Source organism: Phlebotomus papatasi, chromosome 1, assembly GCF_024763615.1.
Source record: "Phlebotomus papatasi isolate M1 chromosome 1, Ppap_2.1, whole genome shotgun sequence".
NCBI lineage: Eukaryota > Metazoa > Arthropoda > Insecta > Diptera > Psychodidae > Phlebotomus > Phlebotomus papatasi.
In genome coordinates, this window is record NC_077222.1 from 28,834,101 (window position 1) to 28,850,265 (window position 16,165).

At 34.2% G+C, this 16,165-nt stretch overlaps 1 protein-coding gene and 1 long non-coding RNA gene across 2 annotated transcripts in view; one reads left to right on the forward strand and one right to left on the reverse strand.

Annotated features, from left to right (window-relative positions):
* LOC129799545 (uncharacterized) overlaps positions 1–16,165 on the forward strand; it is a 143,093-nt gene that overhangs the window by 29,656 nt on the left and 97,272 nt on the right. The window lies entirely within an intron of this gene.
* LOC129799590 (uncharacterized) lies at positions 7,808–11,296 on the reverse strand. The gene is made up of 3 exons (XR_008751523.1): positions 11,154–11,296; positions 11,059–11,074; positions 7,808–8,409 (listed from the first exon to the last, which is right to left on the reverse strand). It is a non-coding gene; the product is annotated as an uncharacterized LOC129799590 (long non-coding RNA).

A 16,165-nucleotide genomic window follows, 5' to 3' on the forward strand; every position in this document is an offset into this window, starting at 1 on the left:
CTCCTTTCTATTGTTGTAAAATTTATGAAATACACTATGCGGATAGATCCTTGGGAGCTTGATTTTGTTTACTCTCACTGGTGGTTAGAGATGTTTATTGAAAGAGAGAGGAAGTTTCTAATGATATAATATTCATAATGGCTTTTGAGGGTTGATATGACAAAAGGATAATTTAATTTAGATGACAAAAAGTATTTTCGTTTTGCAAAAAATTGTAATAAAGTTTGAGATATTTCGCTTGGAGATTGTATTAAATCAATGAGATAGGCAATCAGTGAAAATTAGAATTCCAGGGTGTAATAACTTGAACTATTAAATGAATTTTGGCATGACGTAAAAATGATTTACTATATCTGCCCAAGAAGCATTCACTTTTTAATGTGTGTAACACAGGTGTGTAACTTCTAATGAATAATGTTCTAATGACTAAATATTAGAAATAATTCTATTCTAATTATGTGTAATGAACTATTCCTCGATTTAAATGTGCACAAACTATTGTTCCTTATATTATCATTTTTTTGATCTTGAAAAGCTTTTAAACTCAAACTAAAATAATTTTGTGTTTAATTTATTTTTTAATTTTAATTTTAATTAATTTTATGTAATTGCCACTTTTCACTGTGAACGCTTATCACTTTTTTATTACACATTTTTATTTCATTGATGTTGATTGGCTTTATTGTTATTATTAAATATTTTAATTATCAAATGAAGCCAAAAAAGTATTTTTTTTTGTTTTTTTCATCCCGTACTAGTATTGTTTTTTCGTGTTAAAGTCCGGCAATTGTTTCCAATCTTCATTTCTTGTGTTTCAAATTAGAGTTATTGATTTCAATTGAGCTTTATCTATGATTCCCTAGCACGATATGTTTCCATAATTCCTTATACGAGCTTCAGCCAATAGATTTATTTAAATTTTCCATGAGAATGAGCCAGATGGCTAGATCTAGATCTCACTCACTCTCATTGAAATGTCAAAAACATGTTTACTAAACAAAAGATATTGTGCGTTGCACATTATCTAATATGGTTTAACTACAGTTCTAATTTCTTTAAAAACAAAATTTCTGAGTAATTATACTGTTCTACCTCAAAGAGAGATGAATATCATACACATTTAATATTTCGTCTGTACATACTTGTGCCCGAAAAATTCGCCAATTTGAATTATTAATGTTCAAAGATTAATTGCTTTGGAGGGATCATTTTTTAACCGATTTAGTTAAATTTGGTTTTATTCTGAAAGTATAGGAATTTCGATGCCGGCTGTATCGATCTTCATCGGACTTAATCGGTTAAGTACCGATTTTTTTTTAAATTATAAATTAATTTAATCGGTAGTGAACTGGTATATAGTCAAAAACAATCCGGAAAGATACTTCACGGAGAGCTCTTTCTCATGAGTTCGAACACTCCGCAAAGCTGGGACGCTTTGCCATCACTTTTTGATTAGGATTATTTATTAAGAGCAAAATGATCTATCAGGTTTTGAAAAATTATTGCAATAAAGTTTTTCAATTTCAATTGATTTCGGAAAAAAATAGAACAGCTTGTCCTATAAATCAAAGTTTGCCCTAAACATTTATGATAGTGATGTAGGACTTCAGGAATAAGTGGAAGGTACTTAACTCAAGATAAGCCCCCTGTTTTACTTCCAAGGAAGGAAATTCCAAAGAGTGATATCTTGTACGGTGAAAAAATTGCGAAAATTGGTAGCGTTGTGAGCCCTTGAATCGGGAACACGGAGACTCGAAGACCTAGGTAGAAGATCCAGGAACTACGAGCTCCAAAGTGAACCAAGGTCTACCGGTGTAAAAAAAAGCAGGGAAATTGAGTCCAGCACACGCCATGGTTTGTTAGTATCTTTTTTAAAATATTAAAGACCTTCTGAAACTTAGCTAGGGGGAAGTAGGATACTTGTATTGGGTATCTTTGGGATATCTTTGGAATAGACTTTCTTTCACTTATTTTTAAATGGAACTAGAGCTTACGATGATGTAGTTTGGGTCACAAAGGAATTGTGATACAAAGTTCTATTATGATAAAGCTCAGTTATACTTAAAAAAATAAGAAAAAAAGGCCTAAGTTAAACTTTGGACAAAGGAAACACGGATTTTGACTTGGACTTATCCTTTATTACTACACAAATGACGTTTTGGAACTTTATGGCTCCTTCCTCAGGTATGCAAGTAACTAGTGGGATAAGGGGGGTCAATACAAATTTTCACTACACTGTATTCACAATTGGACAAGATGGACATCACAATAGTCAGAATCGTTCTGATAAGTCCAGGTCAAAATCCGTGTTTCCTTTGTCCGAAAAAGTCCTATATCAAAGGTGCCCTAATTCAAGCATACCCTACCTGTTGCTAATACGGGCTTCAGACCCAGCTCAAGCGTATGGCTTTACTTCGCTAGTGGGGGTGGTTTTGTGCGTGTTCTATTCGTATTTGCTTTATGACAGCAGTTAGTTAAATTGAAGTTTGAAGCTAGTGACATAGTCTATTTTTTGGGCGTACCGCAGGGCTCTGTGCCAGGCCCTCTATTCTTCCTAGGCTAAATTAACAGTTTACTTCATTTTTTCTTTAAGCCGAGCATGCACTACGTATACTGATGACATGTGTTTTTTGTACAGAGACGTTTCGGAAGCGTTATTACGAAAAACGTAAACAGTGACTGAAGAGTATACTGAGAGGTTAGATGGATTTCAACGGAATGATCGTGAACTGTAAAACAGTGTTTATGAGATTTGATGGATCCTGGCAAGATAAGGAAACGGCTATTTCGATATGCTATTCATCTGTCTCTGTGTTTCTATGAATCGGTCCATATAAGACATCTTGTATTGCCATACAGGACGTAGAAACCTTTAAGTATCTAGGCGTAGTTATTAATTATGGAATGCGTTGGCAAACACATATTGTTATCATTACGAATAGTCTTAAGTTTCTGAGCAAACAAATTTTTAGACTCCGATTATCGTGATGGCTCTCTAAATTCTCTAATTTCTTATCAGTCATGATTTTTTTTTTAGAAAAATTTAACTAAGGATTGAATTATTAAAGATAAATGACCTATTAGGCTCTCAAAAAACAATGAATGTTTTGGGGCACTAGGCTGAAATTTTAGTTTGAAAACAGCTCAAGTCTCTACTCTAAAGACCCTGATTTTCTAAAACGTTCTGAAGAGTAAAATGCTTATTATGTGCTACTTGGGACGTAAGCCTATTGTGATCAAGGGTAAGAGCAATGTGGAATTTTGCCCTTTAACACCAACCTAGGTTTCAAAAGAAGCCTACAATTCACTTTGCGACGAAAGAGCTAGAACCACAATGCTCTCAGAGGCCAATTTAATATGTCAGTATGAGGATTTTTCTCCCTGAAAATGCTTGAGTTATTAAATTTTTCTCCTTTACAACAATCAGCCCCCACTGGAAAAGTGAGAGACATTTTAGGGTGAATTTTCTTTTTGGATCTCCTTTTTTTTATTCCTACTCCATGCCAGATTTGTTGGCAGTCATGTACAGATATACGTGGTTATAATTGAGTAAAGTGTATATATAAGTAGTGTGAAGATTATATGGCGCGCACAAAAGTATACAGAGAAATTCCATTACATCGATTTGTACATAAGTATCAAAAGGATGAGGCTTTCTATCCATGCACACACATACCTATGTTTGTACCCTCAGAAATGTATTACGGGGGAGTTGTGGAAAACTTCCTTTTACACATTGCCAATTTCTCTCGGCACATGAAATGTATGATGTCATGGGAAAATATTTCTTTTCCTTTTTCCTCGTCAATGGAGAGAGGTCCTGAGACTTTGTTCTCTCTCTCTCAGGGAATTTTAGATTCTCTTTGAATGGAGTTTTCTTATGCAGGAAAACTTTAGGGAGAGCTTTTCTCTAATATAGCAAAGAGGGGTAGTATTTGTTGCTCATCGCCATACGGCTCCAACAGTCATCATCATCATCATCGTAATGGATCGGATGTGAATGGGATATACGAGAGAGTGTTGCCTCCGGTATTTTCGTTGAAAACGTCCAGAGTTCAGTATCTCGCATCACGTTGCTAGGCAAAGAAGTGTTTCAAAACTGTTGTGGCAATATGATAACCATATATTTTGAATGAAAGCACTGTGCATAAAATTTTGCAAAATTTTACCAATTAAATCCAACAATTGCAATTCCATAATTGATTTTTAGTGCAATTGGTTTTTTAGTTTATTTGTATTTATTCCGTGATCAATTTGTGATTTGATTGCATTTCATTCAACATTCGCGGGTAATTTAAGTAAATATTTGAGATAAAAAGTTCTTTTTTTCCCTGGATTTTGGTGAAACTCATGAACTTTTCATTGTTCAGGAGGGAGTGAATTAATCTGTGTCACGTAATACTGAAACTAACAGTGATAAATATTTGCATTTAGATAAAATCTACTTTGTAGAAAAAAAAAGTGTACAACCCTGTGTGCTAATTCCAATTGAGGATTTTCAATACAAACAACCGATAATCATACTACATCAACTATGTACTTGTCACAGATTATTTTGCACAACATTGCAAAGCATTTCACTATCGGGTCTTCCTGCATTTATTGATTAGATTATGATATTGTGAAGCTCGTTTTTTTTTGCTACGTTTTTCCCTCAAGACATGAATGAGATACTTTCACTTTGGACATTATCCCTTTTCAAACTTATTTGTCATAGATATGTATAGTGGCAGCATAATTGATTTTCTCTCAAGTCCTTTTCTACATTGTGAATATTCTATAAAATTTCGATGACATATTTTTCCAACTCTTCATCTCAATGCACTCCAGACATAAAGCTAATAGAACGGGAAAATATTCTCTTCATCCCTCAAAGTCTGAGGAAAGTTTTATTCCTTTCGATTTTGATAAATTTTAAAATTAAGGGTAACTTCAAAAGTGTAAACGTTTTAAAATATTAAATTGTAATAAATATTTCTAAAATTGTGGGATAAATGCGAAGCACTTTGTAAAAATAAATGCGATAAATTTGATAATTAAGAACTTGATTGAGAACGTTCTAAACTTTATACGTTTATATTATTAGAGTCGCATGTGTATTATTTATCCGAAATACTTGATAAAATATGGAATACACCATATCCATAATTTTAAAAATTAAAAACAGGAGTGGAAATATAACTTTTCGATACTATCGAATCAAAAGTATTGATAAATCTATATCTGTTTCAACTATAAAAAGTGAAACTATCGTCTAAATCTAAATTATTCAGAAGCGACAGTCGCTACTATCAAAAATGAGTTATCATGTCACCCTCCCCCCCCCCAGGTTATTCAAAAATAAAATAAAATTAATTTTTTCTCTTAATATTTAGAGTTTAATCTATTTACTGATTTGACTCACACAAATTCATTTAAATTGATTTTATACGATGGTTGTAAAAAAAACAATTCATATGAATCACCTTAAAATTCAATTAAGCAAGTGTGATACTAGTGTTAAGATATCATGGATCTTTTGTTTAAAGAAACAGTGGTATTATACGAAATTTAACAACAGCTATTTTTGGTGTTTTTTCCCTTATGATATAACGACCATAAACCTCAATCTCAAAATAGAAGAAAGAAATATTAAAAGAAGAAGTATTTCTCACGGGTACCAAAAATAACATAATGAACATAAATTTCGTAAAAAAAATTAAAATAAAGATTGAGTTATGGTAGGTGATAATTCCTTTTGTAATAAGTATCACATTTTATCGAAAATATGAATCTCAAAGATTAAAAAAAAACTTCACGTGTTATTGAACGTGTTGACTGTTTTATCGTGTAGTATCAAAGTCTGTGTATTCAAAGCTTAGGTCCAATCTAATTAGGTTGGACTTCACTTCTGATCGCAAAAGCGAAGATTATCAAGAATCCGAGTTAAAACAATAGGACAAATGGTATGAGATATCGACCTCGGATCATCAATAACCCCTTTAAAAGTTTATTTTAATTTTCTGTTAATATTTTTCAATAAGTTTATTTTCTTTTAATTATATTTAAAAGATAAATAAATATATATATTTTTATTTATAATAGAAATAAAAGCATAGATACACACAGAGGATATATTTATTAATACAGTGGAACCTCGATAGAGTCAACTAATTATTTTCAGGCCTATTGACTCCATTGGATTCCGTGACTCTATCGGAGTCCGAAAAAAATCAATTAAAATGTGCAATTTTGATGTATAGGTGTATTATTTTATGTTTGTACTAGATCATTGACAAATTTAACACGACAGTAGAATATTTCATTTATTAAACCCATAAATTCTATACCTACACCCTCTGGTCCAAAAAAGTCATTTGTATGGATAAACTTTGAAGATTATGGAATGATTTTACAAAATGTTTTTATTATTAGTAAGTATCTTAAATGAAAATTACTATCCATGTGATAATATTGAAGTCCATCCACGATGTTAAGATTAAGGAAATGATGTCTTAAAGATTTCTTTTTTCACTTTTTTTCTAGAAGAACTCCGGTAGATATTTAATTGTTGAAAATTTTCATACAATTAACGCTAATTATTAGAATTTATTTTAAACTTTTATTGTATGAAAGAAGCGATTGATAGTTCTTCTTTTAGTTATGACATAATTATGGCTCTAAACTTAACAAAAAGAGCGGTAAAATCATTTTTTCTCATTTTCTTCTTGTGCTAAAAATGGGCGCTCGCTAAATGGTTAGAGATATCTATTTGGAGTCTTCAGATGACCCCCTAATAAGCCAACTTGGGGATTATTATTGTGACCCTCATTACCTGCCTGCCCCTCCTCTTCACCACCAAAATCATTTTTTTTTTGGTGATTATAGGAAAACACGTCATACGGGATCATAGGGGCTTAATCAAAAAATCTTAAGACAAGAGAGAGAAGATAAGAGAACTTTCAATCTGTCGAAATGCTTAAAATGATGAAAAAAATTGTTTTGTAGAATTTTGATTAGAGGAAGGTGCCCATGCTTGATACCATTGGAAGCTTCATAATGATTAAATTTTTCCTACGTTTCTAAATAAACATTACTCCGCAATATATTTTAAAAACTGGCCACTTTCCCATAGTTTTTAAAATATGGTTGCGATGAGTCACATATTGTGAAATATAGAAAATTCAGTCATTACGAAGATTCCAATGGTATCAAGCATGGGCACTTTCTCCTACACGGTTAATATACGAATTTTATCATAATGTTGTTTTTCATGTGTTAAAAACGTTACATTGATACAACAAAACACTGATTTTAATTTCGAAAAAGTCATACAATATTATTAGTACAATAATAATGGAAAAATTTACTTTTTCGGAGTCAATTTGGGTCCAAGTTGACTCTATCGGAGTCCGTAGAGTAAAAAGATAGCTGTTGACTCTTTTGGATATTGACTCTATCGAGGGTTGACTCTATCGAGGTCCCACTGTATAATGGAAATTATACCTTTTCATTGCTGCAATTTTGAACCACTTAGAATTAGTTTTGAATCTGCTGATAAAGTGATATGAATCATATTTTGAGCAAAATCAAATTATTGATGACTGGGGGATTGGAGGAATTTCACAAAGAGAAGTTTCAGTTTCACGTTGTCCTATCTATTTGAGGTATATTGGTTAACATCTCGATTCTCGTTCCTTTAATAAATTCTCATGGTTAGTAATACCTGATATGCGACATTAAAAATACACAATTGGATTTATCACAAAAGGTTTTTATTTAGGCTGATGTCGCATATTGGTTCACTGGGAGGCGAAAGAGGACTAACTGCACTCTTTGCGCCTTTTTATACATTTACTTGCTATAAAAAGTTAGGGAGCAATATTTCATAGATTTCATTGTTATATTTCATATATAACACCACTCCCTTTTTCAAAAGCCTTTTCCTTCATTTTCTTACAAACTAACAATGGTTGGTCTCCCATGCTTCGAAAATCAAACAATAATTCAATGATACATCAATCTTCTAGGTGGACGGCGGATCCTATCTGATTTTCGAGCGAAACCATGAAAAGGTGAATCTGAGTCGCTCTCTTCTGACTCTGCTGTACTAAACTTCGAATTTGAGGATGAGGAATCATCTACTTCAATTATTTCCTCCCCCTCTTCAAAAATGAAAGAATATTTCTGGGGAATTTTTCCCTTGTGAATTTTAATCTGATCTTCGTGGGCCTGGATGATTCTATTTTCAACTGCAATCATATATCTTACTTTACTTAAAATTTTTAATATTTTTCCAGGAACCCACTTTGCAAAATCTTTACTTGTAATTCTGTATAAAATACTATCGTTAACTTTAAATTTTTGTTTAATATCTTGAAAAGTTACTTTTTTCTCCTGTCTAATACTACCCTTTACTTTACTCGAATTCTGAAAAAGTGGATTAATAATGTTAGTCTTATTTCTTGGAGCAAAATTAAAAACTAATTCCGCCGGGGAAATCTGTGTAGCGGTAGTTGGTGTCTGATTATATCGCGACATGATATCTCTCAGAATTTGCGACAACTTATACGGAGGAGCACTGCCCGTTCTAACCATCTCTTTTCTTAAAGAATTTTTCATAGTTTGTACGGCACGTTCACACAAACCGTTGCTCTGAGGGTGATACGGTGGGCTTTTTCGCACAAGAATGTCCTTACCATGACAGAAGTTATTGAAGTGTTCTGACGCGAACGGTGGGCCGTTATCGGAGACGATCTCGCGAGGAATTCCCATTCGAGCAAAACAATCATTTAACTTATCCTCGACACTCTCAGCTGACGTATTGTTCATGAAATATAAATCTATCCATTTGCTGTAGCTATCGATAATAATCAAGATTGATTTTCCTCCGAAGTGAAAAAAATCCAGGTGGATCCTTTCAAATGGAACTTGAGCCTTTTTCCAGGGAACCAAATTTGATGATTTAGCCCTCCCAGTTATTGCACATTCCTCACATTGACCCACAAATTTTTCAATGTCTCCCTCCAACCCTCTCCACCAAAGCAATTGTCTTGCTACCATTTTCATGCGAGTGATTCCTATATGAGTTTCATGTAGGATATAAAGCATCTTTCTACGCAACTTCCGGGGGATCAAAATCCTATACCCATAGTAAACGCAGTCATCTTCAACAGATAGGGATAACCTGAATTTCCAGTAAAATTTTTGCACGTCCGAGAGATTCTTAGGATTTTCTGGCCATCCGTTTAGGATTATTTCTTTTAATTTAGAGATCTCACGATCTGACTTGGACGCTGCCTTAATTATTTCGTAATTTAGGGGACTTTCTCGCGTTTGGAATATTCCCACACGAATTTCTTCTTGTTCATTGTCTTCTTCAAGCGGTAATCTTGAGAGACCATCGCAATTACCCTGCGACTTACCCTTTCTGTATTTCAACTCGCAATCAAGGGATGAGATTATCTCCTGCCAACGCAGCATACGTGGAGATAAAAGGATGGAAGTTGATTTTTTAACATCAAAAATCGAGATTAAAGGACGGTGATCTGTGTATATCACAAATTTGTGCCCATAAAGAAATTTATAGAATTTTTGGATAGCAAAAATTATTGCTGCCGCCTCCTTGTCAAGCTGGGAATAATTTTTTTCCGCGGGTGAGAGAGTACGAGATGCATAATAAACAGGACGTTCCTCACCATCTTCACAGATGTGCGATAAAACCGCACCCAGCCCGTCAGGTGACGCATCAGCCGCTACCACTATAGGTAACGAGGGATTGAAATGAGTCAAAATTTGCTCATCACAAAGCAACTTCTTGCACCGTACGAAACATTGAGAATGTTCTTCGGTCCATTTGAGTTTCTGACCCTCGCGATTTTCGGTCTTTAAGAGATTGTATAGTGGCTTGAGCTTGTTAGCCAAATCTGGAATGAATTTGCCATAATAATTGACAAGACCCAATAGCGCTTGCAATTGTTTCAGTGTTTTGGGTTGAGGTGCATTTTCAAGTGCCCTCAATTTTTCTGGATTGGGTTGGATTCCCGATTTCGAGATCACATGTCCCAAAAATTTGATAGAAGTTTCGAAAAACTTGCATTTATTCAAACTAATTTTAACATTATGCTCTTCAAGCTTTCCCAAGACGTCCCATAAGATGGCTTTTACCCCCTCCCGAGTTTGCCCATAAACCAGGATATCATCCAGGTAGCAAACAACTCCTTGGACATTTCCTAACAATTGGTCCATGAAACTTTGAAAAATACTCGGAGCGGAAGCAACTCCAAAAGGTAGACGCTTGAATCTGAAGAGACCCTTTATGGTATTAATGGTGAGAAATTCCCTTGAATTTTCTTCAACCATAATCTGTTGGTATGCCCCTTTTAAGTCGATTGAACAGAAAATTTTCCCTGTCCCTAACTTGGCCAGAAGATCATCTATCTGAGGTAAAGGGTAATGTTCCTTCTCCAGGAATTTGTTGATGGTGACTTTGAAATCCACACATATCCTGATTGTATCCCCTTTTGGAACCACCACAATCGGACTTGCCCATTGACTGTGTTGCACGGATTCAATTACACCCCCCTCCCTCAATCTTTCCAATTCATCACTCACTTTATCGCGAATATGAAAAGGGATCACGCGTGATTTGAAAAAAATTGGTTTAGCATCTTCTTTGAGATGAATTTTCGCTGTAAAATTCGCGATTGGATTTTTATCCTCATTATTAGTTACGCGGGGATAAGTTGATTTAATTTCTTCAATGAAATTCTCGTCAATTTTGGCCACACCATTCGGATCAAAAGTACCGATTATACCCTCTTGCCATTTGGGGAACAATCTGTACAGCCATTCCCTACCGAGCAATGGTAAAGATCTGCTCTTAGCAGCGATCACGTACAAAAAGAGATGTTTAGATCGAACACTCACCAAGAATCTTCCTTTAAGATCAACCGGATCTCCATTGGCAAGCATAAGATTCAAATCAGTGGGCTCCAGTTGCGCATCAGGAAAAATTTCTCCGAAAACATCATCACCAATCACCGATACCACAGCCCCAGTGTCCACTTCGAAAGTTACCTCTTTGTCGTTTACTCTAATAGAAAGAAGCATGGGGTTAGTATAAATGTTAGTTGATGACGTCGAATATAGAGAAAAAAGATTGTAAATCTCACTCGTTCCTGCACTGCTCCAGCATACAGATGCCCAATGTCCTCTCTTCCCGCACACACGACAAGTAGAATTGGCTGCTTTGCATTCTCCTTTTTTATGACTTAATCCGCACCGGTTACATTGTTGTCCACTCTGGTCCGTTAAGCCTTTGGATTTATCTCGTTGCTTCTTTCCGTCCATGTAGCGTGATTTTCCATGTGGCTGCCTCGTGGTCGATGATTTTTTCCGTGACCCATCAGCATGCTCAACCGCGTGTGTTGGTATTGCAGATCCTCCCATAGACTGAATATTCCGTCTTGCACGAAATTCCGCAATACAGATGTCTTTCGCTCTCTCCCAAGTCAGTTCAGTCTGAAGAATCAGCTTTGACTGAATCTGTTGGTCATTTATTCCACTGACCAATCTGTCTCTTAGAGCTTCCTCTAAGAATGATCCGAAATGGCAATCCTGTGAGAGACTTTTGAGTTCTACGATGTAATCTTCTATGCTCTCACCGTCGTGACGAAAACGCATGTTGAATGTGCATCTATCCGAAATCACGTTGTTTGTCTCTTTGAAGTGCTTCTCGAGAATTGTCATCACCTCATCGTAACTTTTGTCTTCGGGTTTCTCTGGAGACAATAATGAGACCAATTTTGAGTAGCAGGTGGGCCCCATCAAGGTGATAGCAATGGATAATTTGCGACTATCCTCGATTCCGCTTCCAGATATCAGGTGATTCATGCGATTCCGGTAGTGTGTAAAATTTTCACCGGGCATGTAAGCCTCAATTGAGCCAATGAGTGTAGACATTTTAGGCTTAATCTGCACACTCACATCCACTTCACTACTTTCACGATCGAATTGTTCTTGAACAGATTCACTACTGTTTGATTCGTGATCAGATTCACTACGTTTTAGCTCGTCGCCAGTGATATGCGACATTTGGATTTATCACAAAAGGTTTTTATTTAGGCTGATGTCGCATATTGGTTCACTGGGAGGCGAAAGAGGACTAACTGCACTCTTTGCGCCTTTTTATACATTTACTTGCTATAAAAAGTTAGGGAGCAATATTTCATAGATTTCATTGTTATATTTCATATATAACAATACCCTTATGAATGAATTAATGAATTTTAGTGGGAAACTGATGGGAATGTAGTCTGATCATTATTTTGTGCTACAGCTAAGCATAGGTTTCTAAATATCCAGATCTTAATCAAAACTGAAATTTTTACTGAGTTTTCTTCAAGAAAATTTTTGATTTTGCAAAAAAGTGCCCGAACAAATTATATTTTACAAAAATCGTATTTCTTTTGACAGAGCAATGATGAAGACTTTTATTTTGGGATTTTTATATGTATTATTTGAAAATTTTTGGTTACGATTGTTGTCAATCAAATATTATATTTTGGTCAGTAAAATATTTTATTTTATTTTAGTTAGTGGAGAACGTGAAATTGATTTAAAATTTCTATAAACCGAATGAAACTGAAATATTAAGGTAATTTATAATTTCTTAATTTTACTTCTTTGGCTATCTTGACTAACTTAAATGAAATGGTTACAGTAGAGTCTCTCAAATCTGAATCTCTCAAATTCGAACGCCGTTTGGATTCAAAACGTCAATTGTAAGGTTATGTTAAAAAATTCGTATTCTTGATGAATGAAAATCATATTTATGTACATCTTCCTGAACGTTTACATACATTATGGTCGTATAAAATGATAAAGAAGTATGTTACCACTAAGACTTGCGAGAAAGTACGGGAATTTGATTCAAAGTACAATTTAATCTCACACAAATTTCGTTAGTTTTGAAAAAAATCGTTCGAATTTGGGAGGTGAGAATTGTCAAAAATACCCCCCGAGCGTTCGAATTTAGGAGACTGTACTGTATTTAACATATGCGGATTGGTAATTTCCGATCAATTTTACAAATTTAATTTCGAATGTGTATCAGTCATATTTTTTAAGATACTGCTTTACAGGATGTGCTCTTGAAATCAAAGATATATAAAGAAATATCCGTTAGAAAGAAGAAACTTTAGTAATAGCGTCTGCCGTCGTCTTAATCCTAACACTAGCTCTGGTTGTATAAACGGGTCCCGATCAAAATCCCGAACGCCAAAATCCCGAAAGCCAAAATCCCGCATGGTCCAAAATCCCGAATTGCTACTCCCACGATTGCACCCAAGTTTGCTGGAGGCAAAGGGAAATTTTCTGTGTCTTAGGAAATTATTCTAAACATTTTCCTCCATATAATTTCATCCCTTTCAGGATTTTGAAAATTCGGGATTTTGACTGCCATCGGTATAAACGATTTTCGGATCTTGAAATTCAACAATGTTTTAAGCAACGTTTTCCTTAATTACACCATTATTATAAATCTTAATTCATTCAAAAATCGTAGGTGTCGCGGAATTGAGCACATACACCTTCACTGAGAGAAATCCGAAAAAGTTAAAATAACATTCTGAAAATGTTTATTTTACTCTGAAGTATTGATCCGAAGTCGGTGTAAATACTATGCTTTTAAGGTGTATTAGGGGTTAAAAAAAACCTAAAAAGTGTTAAAGTTATGAGGAAAAAAAGTTAATCGAACCCCCGTTTTTTCTCAGTGTTGTTATTAAATGTCTGATTTCAATAAGCCATTAGGAGCATTAGAGTGACTATTTTATTAAGCCTTTAACAAACTGTATTTTAAACACTATAGCAAAGTTTGGCTCTGTTTATTATCTTTATGTAAATCAGTCTCAAAGTTAAGCTCGAAATTTATACACAAAACTATCTCAAACTCCTCTATAAATATTATTTTTATTTTGAAGTACTTATATCCTAACTATATTAATTTTGAATTTAGCCTATCAGAATAGAACACTGAAGATATATTTTTGAGCATGCTTCCAGTGCATCAATTTAAATGGTTTACGTATCGATACAACAGCGAAAAGTCAGAGAAGATATCTCTGGCGGTCATGATTAAATAATGATGTCATATAAATTTTAGATCATTATAGCACTCCAGTTTTTGAGCATTCTGCGAAATCTTTAACACTTTGTCACCCATTTTTCTTTTGAGCATTATCCTTTAGGGAACTGTTGAGTGAAAATAAGTCGTGAGTGGTATTCAATCGATTGACGCTAAAGGTTTCCCATGTTCAATTTAATATTTTTCACAGTTCTAACGGGGTGTTTAGTCACACTTTACGTGTATAGAAACCTATCACATATGTTATTCTTTCGCAATTCGAGAAAGAAGAAAAAAAAACTGTTTCCAAACAACTTACTTAACACACAAAAGCACTTTGGCAAACCTTTTCACTCCGGATATTACACCGAATTCGATTGAGAGGGTATAAACGCCACACGAATAGACATCACCTGTTTGGTAGTAGTCTTTCCGATACGGCTACATCGTCATCTTTTATATAAAACATGTTTTTTTTCTCCCCTTGGTCATCTTTAAAACTTCACACTCAATTGGCAAAAGAAAGAAAGGCAAGAAAAATAATACTAGGGATAAGAAAGTTGGAAATTCCCTAAGTATGTCAGCTTTGTGGAAAAGGAAGAACAAAAAAAAGTTCTGTATGTCTAAAAGCTCAATTGAAAGTAATTTTCAGACAAATTGAATGTTGCAAAGTATGTGTTTGGTTATGGTTGTAGTAGAAAAAAAAATACAAGCAGAAAGCTTCATTATTTTCTGTTTACGAATGATAAATGTAGTGTAGGAGGGTATTTTGAAGGGGTGAAACAAAGCGTGTAATTTGTTAAAAATGAAACGTAAAACATTTTTCATGGGCAATTTAAAAAGCTCGAGGACATAATGCTTCACCATGTCATACTAGAGTGGATTAACCGCTTTTCGTTGCTTTAAGACAAACAAAAACTTTATTTGAATAAACGAGTATCTTATTATAAATTGCTTTAAAATGATATCATGGGTGACCGCACAAAATGTCTACTTTACCGCCGTTTTTGGTCATATTATTGTTATCTTTGGAATCCCTTCATACGACATTATTGATCTCTGCAGATTGTGAGAATTTTACTTCAAATTTTACATCTTAAAGTCAATTGTCTTGACAAGTTTCTTTTAAAAGACGTAACTTTTGCCTACCTTCTCATGATTTAGAGAGGTCATATGATTCAAAATATTTAAAAATGTTAGAATGTTGTAGAAGAAAGTTAAAACAGAATAACATTGACCAGCAAATCCTTATTCTTTCCGTAGATCTTGAAAAATTCGAAAATCTATTTGAAGATCCAAAAAAGAGACTTTCTTACTTCTTGATAATTCCGCAAGGTGGCTGAGGTACATCCAGTTCGAATTTCGAAGTGCTCAAGTGTCAAAATGTGACGGTTTTCACATTGTTGTGAGGAAAAAACAGAACAACGACGTTTACTGTTCTTTCTATAGTATTTAATCACTCCATAATCAATGAGTAACTCATTTGCTAGCTTTTTAGTGTGATATTTTATAAATTTTCCCCACCTTGTTCGAAAATTTAGTATGAAAATTCGAAATTGAATTTGAATTCTTCGAACTTCAACGACTTTTTGTGCAAATAGAGTTCCATTTACCTTTTATCCAAGACACTATTGGAGAATCAAAATCTACTTCTGTTTGGGCTCATTATGGTATTCAGACATGAGGTTCATATAGAGATATGGCTTCACTTTTAGCTGAGAAAGATTTTTCAGAAAATTTTAAATTATGGTTTCGATACAAAATAAGAATAATCCACAAAATTTTGAAAATTCTTTTTGAGAAATTACTAAGACTTCAGTCTTATATCCGGATTATATAGATTTTAAACCTACGACTCAGCTATACGCTTTAACCTTTCTAAATTCTTATCTGTCAAGATTTCTTGGCAACTTTTTCTTACGATCGGATAATAGGGTATAAGGCCCATTACATTTAAAAAAACCTATATAATTGCTTGTTATTCAGGATTTTGATACTTTCAAGAACCTGACTAAACTTCTAGCCTGAAGACTGATTCGCTATCATTATTTTACTGACAGA